This window comes from Physeter macrocephalus, chromosome 19 (assembly GCF_002837175.3).
Source record: "Physeter macrocephalus isolate SW-GA chromosome 19, ASM283717v5, whole genome shotgun sequence".
NCBI lineage: Eukaryota > Metazoa > Chordata > Mammalia > Artiodactyla > Physeteridae > Physeter > Physeter macrocephalus.
The window spans coordinates 83,649,317-83,656,087 of record NC_041232.1 but is presented as its reverse complement, the minus strand read 5'-3'; the positions used below and the strand labels follow the sequence as shown (position 1 = coordinate 83,656,087).

General features: G+C 38.7%; 1 pseudogene; it reads left to right on the top strand.

The window, feature by feature from the left end:
• The first annotated feature begins 2,318 nt into the window (after positions 1-2,318).
• LOC112067611 (ubiquitin-conjugating enzyme E2 D3-like) lies at positions 2,319-3,006 on the top strand (annotated as a pseudogene).
• The last annotated feature ends 3,765 nt before the right edge of the window (positions 3,007-6,771 follow it).

Here is a 6,771-nt window from a genome sequence, read left to right as displayed (position 1 = left end):
ATAATGAAAATAGTGACGCTCATCACAGTGACATGAGGACTTTATACCTACGCACACAGCTTTTCCATTTATTTATACCAAGCCTTGTGGGTCGAATAAGGCAATTCTAAATCAGCCAGCAGAATATCAGAAGGCAATTGAAGGTCTCTGTTAACCTAACGTCATTTCCTAACGACCTTAGGAAGGTCATACAGTCGTGTTTTGTGTGTCTTTGTTTCCTTATGCATAGAAATCGAATCATATAGCATCATTGGTCTTGTGTGACACTATTTAATAAAGGACTAGCACACAGATAAACATAACACCACTGATACATTTAAAAATGCCAGTGTAATTATAAAATAGTATGAGCAAAATATCTGTGACATACAACTGGCTTAACGGTATATTTTCTTAAACCGGTAGATTTTTTTGCTGATATATAGAGGGGATGAATAGTATAAAGATTAGAGACCCAGATCCTGGACCCACGCTTACCGGATTCATAACCCAGCTCAGCTGTGAATCTCTACAAAAGGTACTACATTTTTGGACCTTATTTCTCTTCTCTGTAAAATGGGATAATAATGGTACATAAGTGAAAGCATTAGCATGAGGATGATATAAATTGATATAAGCAAAGTAATTAGAAGAGGGCTAACGCATGGTGATCACCATATAAAAGTTAGTTATTAAATTCTGGCACGTATTTTAGTAGCAATTGACCTATCTTGAATTATCATGAATAATTTATTCACTTATGCCAAACAGTGAGCCTTCATTTTACTTAGCCTTTTCATACTTCTCTTTCACGTAATAAATTTACTTGAGTTATATTTATACTTCTAGTCACTTCTTTGGGCAGTTTTGAGAGTAATATGGTTTGTTGGCAATAACGAGGTGTCAGTCTTCCTGGGATATACTAATATTTTCATTTGTAATTCGGATGATGTATATGAAAGCATTATTATTCTGATTTGTGGGATTTTACTTTTGTGCCTTATCATTTGATAGGTGAACCTCTCTTATATTATCTTCAAACATTTTTTTTTTTTTTTTTTTGCGGTACGCGGGCCTCTCACTGTCGTGGCCTCTCCCGTCGCGGAGCACAGGCTCCGGACGCGCAGGCTCAGCGGCCATGGCTCACGGGCCCAGCCGCTCCCCGGCACGTGGGATCTTCCCGAACCGGGACAAGAACCCGCGTCCCCTGCATCGGCAGGCCGACTCTCAACCGCTGCGCCACCAGGGAAGCCCACCTTAAAACATTTTTAAAGCCAGATGAGAATGAATGCCTGGATGTCTGAGAAAGTACCTGGCTTGCAGCAAAAGCTCAAAATGCTTTACCTTAAAACCTAATTCATTGATTAGTCAACTCCTTAATATGTGTTTGATAGTTTCTGAGCGCTAGAAAATGTGTGCAAATTTTTCATTCTATTCCATAATAACTTTGTATTAATATAAATAGTGCATTAATTTATATAACATGGAATGATACAGCACCATATATCCAAGATGATAGGAAGCCCAGTCTGAGAAGCATACACAAATATATTTTGATGTTCCTAATATCTTAAACATTAATTAGAATGTGTATGTGTGTGTGTGCATTTACTGTGTCTATGTCTCTATCTGTGTGTATATTTGACTGCAAGTAAATTGATTATAGATTTTGGTGACCATACGTAGAACCAAACATTTTAACAGATTCTTTTCTTTTGTTTAATTTTCCTTTATTTAATTTTAAAAAAGGACATTTTACTGGGCTTATATTCTGTAATATCTTTTTTATTTTAATAAAAATATAAAGACCCTATTTTGGAACCAAGTCAACCGTAGCCATATGGTCTGTGAAGTTTTTTCTGAGTTCATTATTTGCTAACACAGCTTGCCGAACTTAAATGGAACGAAGTAGAGGGGTTTGGATAAAGGCCAAATAGGGATAAATTTGTCATATTCTCGTTGACTCGCCTAGTTTAGGGATTTCAAAACATTGCGAAAGTTGCCGAGGGAATAGGATCTGTTCCAAATATTGGACCAATGATAGAAAGTAAATAAGAGTTAAATCATTTGAAACGAATATAGAAAAATAAGAAAAGTTGAGCCCGTACATATACTGTAGATCAGTTTCAATAACTTAAAGAGTCTATCACAGGCTGCCGCGCGGGGAGGAGGCCGAGGCCGCAGCCTGAGGGAGGCCCCGGCCCCTCTGCGCCTGCGTCTGGCAGAGCCGGTGTGAGACCAAGAGACAATCCCTCCCAGCCGCCGGGAGAATCAAGAGTTTTGGCCTGAACTTTGAACACACACCGAGAGAGTGAGGGGCCAGACGAAAAGCGCAGACGATGGCACTGAAACGGATGAATAAGGAGCTTAGCGATTTGGCCCGTGACCCTCCAGCACAATGTTCTGCAGGTCCACTTGGGCATGATATGTTTCACTGGCAAGCCATAATTATGGGACCTAATGACAGCCCATATCAAGGCGGAGTATTCCTTCTGACAGTTCATTTTCCTACAGACTACCCCTTCAAACCACCTAAGGTTGCTTTTACAACAAGAATTTATCATCCAAATATTAACAGTAATGGCAGCATTTGTCTCGATATTCTAAGATCACAGTGGTCTCCTGCTTTAACTATTTCTAAAGTTCTTTAATCCATTTGTTCACTGCTATGTGATCCAAACCCAGATGACCCCCCAGTGCCAGAGATTGCACGGAGCTATAAAACAGACAGAGATAAGTACAACAGAATATCTCGGGAACGGACTCAGAAGTATGCCATGTGATGCCACCTTAAAGTCAGAATAACCTGCATTATAGCTGGAATAAACTTTAAATTACTGTTCCTTTTTTGATTTTCTTATCCGGCTGCTCCCCTATCAGACCTCATCTTTTTTAATTTTATTTTTTGTTTACCTCCCTCCATTCATTCACATGCTCATCTGAGAAGACTTAAGTGCTTCCAGCTTTGGACAATAACTGCTTTTAGAAACTGTAAAGTAGTTACAAGAGAACAGTTGCCCAAGATTCAGAATTTTTTTAGAAAATGGAGCATGTGTATTATGTGGCCAGTGTCTTCACTGTAACTTGGTTATGAGACTAAAACCATTCCTCACTGCTCTCACATGCTGAAGAATCAGCAGAGGGGGAGGAAGGTGGAAGCTGGGTTGCCACATCAAAGGAAGCAGCATTATTCTAGCAGCATCCATCCTTGTTTAAGTTTTCCACTGTTAGAGATTTGAGGTTACGTGATGTACTTTATGCTCATAACTGATGTGGCTGGAGAATTGGTATTGAATTGATAGCATCAGCAGAACAGAAAATGTGATGTGTTTTATGCATGTCAGTAAAGGAATGACCTGTTCTTGTTCCACAGAGAATGGAAATTGGAAGTCAAACACCCTTTGTATTCCAAAATAGGGTCTCAAACATTTTGTAATTTTCATTTACATTGTTAGGAGGCTTGGTGCTATTAGTTAATCTATCTTCCAATACACTGTTTAATATATAGCACTGAATAAATGCTGCGAGTGGTCAATGGATGAGTGATCAGCTAATAGCTCTGCTAGTAATTGATTTATTTTTCTTCAATAAAGTGCATAAACCAAAAAAAAAAAAAAAAAAAAAGAGTCTATCACATTCCAGTAACCATTTGAACTTGTCCTATGAGTCCTTGTTGACAGCTTCTGTTTTTGCTCGTGGTTAATGCATAACCTGCAATATGGTATGTCATATAATGATTTGCTTAGTCTATTAAATGGAAGAACATTTATTTTTAGATTATTTTCAATTAATTACATAAGAGTGTGAAGTTTGTAAGTTCCACAGCAAAAAGGGAGTTTTGAATGTCTCCAAGAAGTAGCTCTGACATTCAAACAATATATTCAGTTTTATATTGACAGTGGTGGCCAGTGATGCTTTTCCATTTCAAGCATATGCTTTCAACTGTTTTATGAGAAGTACTACTTAGAGCAACGGTATGAGACCATTGATCCATAATCTACTATCGTATTTTGATCCCCTGAAAACTTTTCAATTGATGACACTATATGTATGTTCCTCAAAGTATTCTAGGAGCAGGCATTGTACAATTCTGGCTGTTTCATGATCTTCACTGCACTATTACAATATCTATACTATTATAGTTTGTTCTCTCTAGGGACACATACAAAAGAGGAATCTTATGGTGAAAACTATCCAATTTAATGAAATGGATAACGTAGTTGGCACTTTTTCCAGCATAGTGATTCTACAATATTTAACAAAGGTGCATTTTACTTTGACTTTGTTATTATATGACTTCTCTTTTAACTTCTTCCAAAAGTTCCTTATATCTTTTAAATACTTAAAAATGATTTTTATTCCAAAAACAGAGATTTTAAGATATTTGAATCATGTTAGGAGAGGACCTTTTTAAGAATATTTTTGGTTTCTGATGAAAGAACTCAAGAAGCTAATTGAGGGACTTCCCTAGTGGCGCAGTGGTTAAGAATCCACTTGCCAATGCAGGGGACACGGGTTCGAGCCCTGGTCCGGGAAGATCCCACATGCCACGGAGCAACTAAGCCCGTGCGCCACAACTGCTGAGCCTGTGTTCTAGAGCCCACGAGCCACAACTACTGAGCCCATGTGCCACAACTACTGAAGCCCACGTGCCACAACTACTGAAGACCGCGTGCCACAACTACTGAAGCCCACGCGCCTAGAGCCCGTGCTCCACAAGAGAAGCCACCGCAGCGAGAAGCCCGCGCACCGCAACGCAGAGTAGCCCCCGCCCGCCGCAACTAGAGAAAGCTCACGCACGGCAACAAAGACCCAATGCAGCCATAAATAAATAATAAATAAATAGAAGTCCATAAAAAAAGAGAATCATTTATATACATTAAAAAAAGAAGTTAATTGATACCTGTGTTCACTTAACATTTATCCAACAAATATTTATTGAGGACTTGCTACATTTTTGGCTAGGTGCAGGATAAAATTTTGAGCAAAAGAGAGACCCTGCTCCTCTGAAGATAATAGTCAATTGGATGACCATGCCCCCTAAAATCTGTTCTTTCATACAATGAAAGCAAAGAAATCTCTACCTGGTAAACTTATACTTTGTATAACCTAATGCTCTATTTATGACAGTACTGCCAAGTATGTTATGTCAAAAAACGTGTCAGTTGATTTACATGTTATTGATTCTCTAGGATCAGAGTCAAAATTACTTACTCAGTCAACAAACACTTACTGAACACCTACAGTACACCTACATTTAAAAAGTTTTAAGTTGTTCAGCACTTAGTGTTGTACAGTCCCTAGCAATTCTCAGTTAATATTTGTGGAATTAATACATGGATAATTAAACGCACATATCACTATCTTGAGATACAGACTTAATTCCTGTCCTCAGGGTTACATCCTTGTGGAAGAGATAGACAGGCACATGATTATTGCTCTTTATAATCAAGAGAAGCCCAGAAAGTCACGAATGCTCAGAGATGGAGCATCTCGTATATCCTTGGAGGGTTAGAGGAAGCTTCCTGGAGACTGAGATTGCTTTGAGGTGTCAGCTAATGAGGGGAAAGATTTAGTTTAGTGATCCATGGAGCATACATTGGGTGGATAATTGAAACAGCACCATCTAACAGAAAGTTTTGTGATGATGGAAATGTCTTAAATAAGTGCTGTCTAGTGCAGTAGCCACTTGTCACGTGTGGCCAGGGCAACCGAGGAGCTGACTTTTAAATTTTATTTAATTAGAACTTAAAGAGCCACACATGACTCATTGTTACTCTATGGGGCAGCGCTGGATTGGAGGATGACAGGCCAAGAGGCTGAGAAACTAAGAAGAAAGCTGATGAAGCAAGCCAGCCACAGGTGATGAAGGCTTGGTTTTAGTCAATGGCCGTGGGAATCAATATGAGAGGATGTGTTAAAGAGATTTTTAGGGAGAGGAAGAGATCCAGGTGACCGTCACTTTCTGCGTGAACAGCCTGGTAATTTTGGCGTCATTCAGTGATACAGGGAATAAGGAAGAAGAGCCGGTGTGGGTCAAAAATGAGTCATTATCTTTAAGATAAAGAAAAAGAGAGACCAAGATGGAGACCTAGGTGAACAGTGACACTTGAGGGGCAGGCGGGAAGACACTCAACGAAGGAGATTATTATGTAGATGATGGACAAGGAAACTCAGAAAACTGCGGTGTTACTAATTGTAAAGGCGTTTCGGGAAGGGTGAAGGTTTAAAAGTGTCAAAGTAACAGAGAAGATGAGTAAAGACCAAGCAGCGATTCCCAGTGGACTGGGAATTTATATGTCATAAGTGACCAGAAAAAGTTGCGTTAGAGACATAAGATCCAGGTGGGTTTTAATGGTTGAGAAATAAGTTCTTGGTCAGGGCCGACAATGTAGGCTGTCTTCTAATTTCAACTTTTAACTTTATATTAAAATAATTGAACAACTTATGACTCAATCACACTTTTATCTCTCAAACGAACTTCTGTACCAACCCATTGTCAGAAAACATACCAAATATTCATCAGAAGCATGAGAGAACCTCCAGGAAATAACTCAGATAAAGAAGGCTTGTTTTTGTTTGTCCAAAAACGGTATATTGTCATTGTTGCTCCTTTTAAAAATGCTTATTATTACTTTATTTTTTTAAATTTTTATTTTTTTAACATCTTTATTGGAGTATAATTGTTTTACAATGGTGTGTTAGTTTCTGCTGTATAACAAAATGAATCAGCTATACGTATATATATATCCCCATATCCCCTCCCTCTTGCGTCTCTCTCCCACCCTCCCT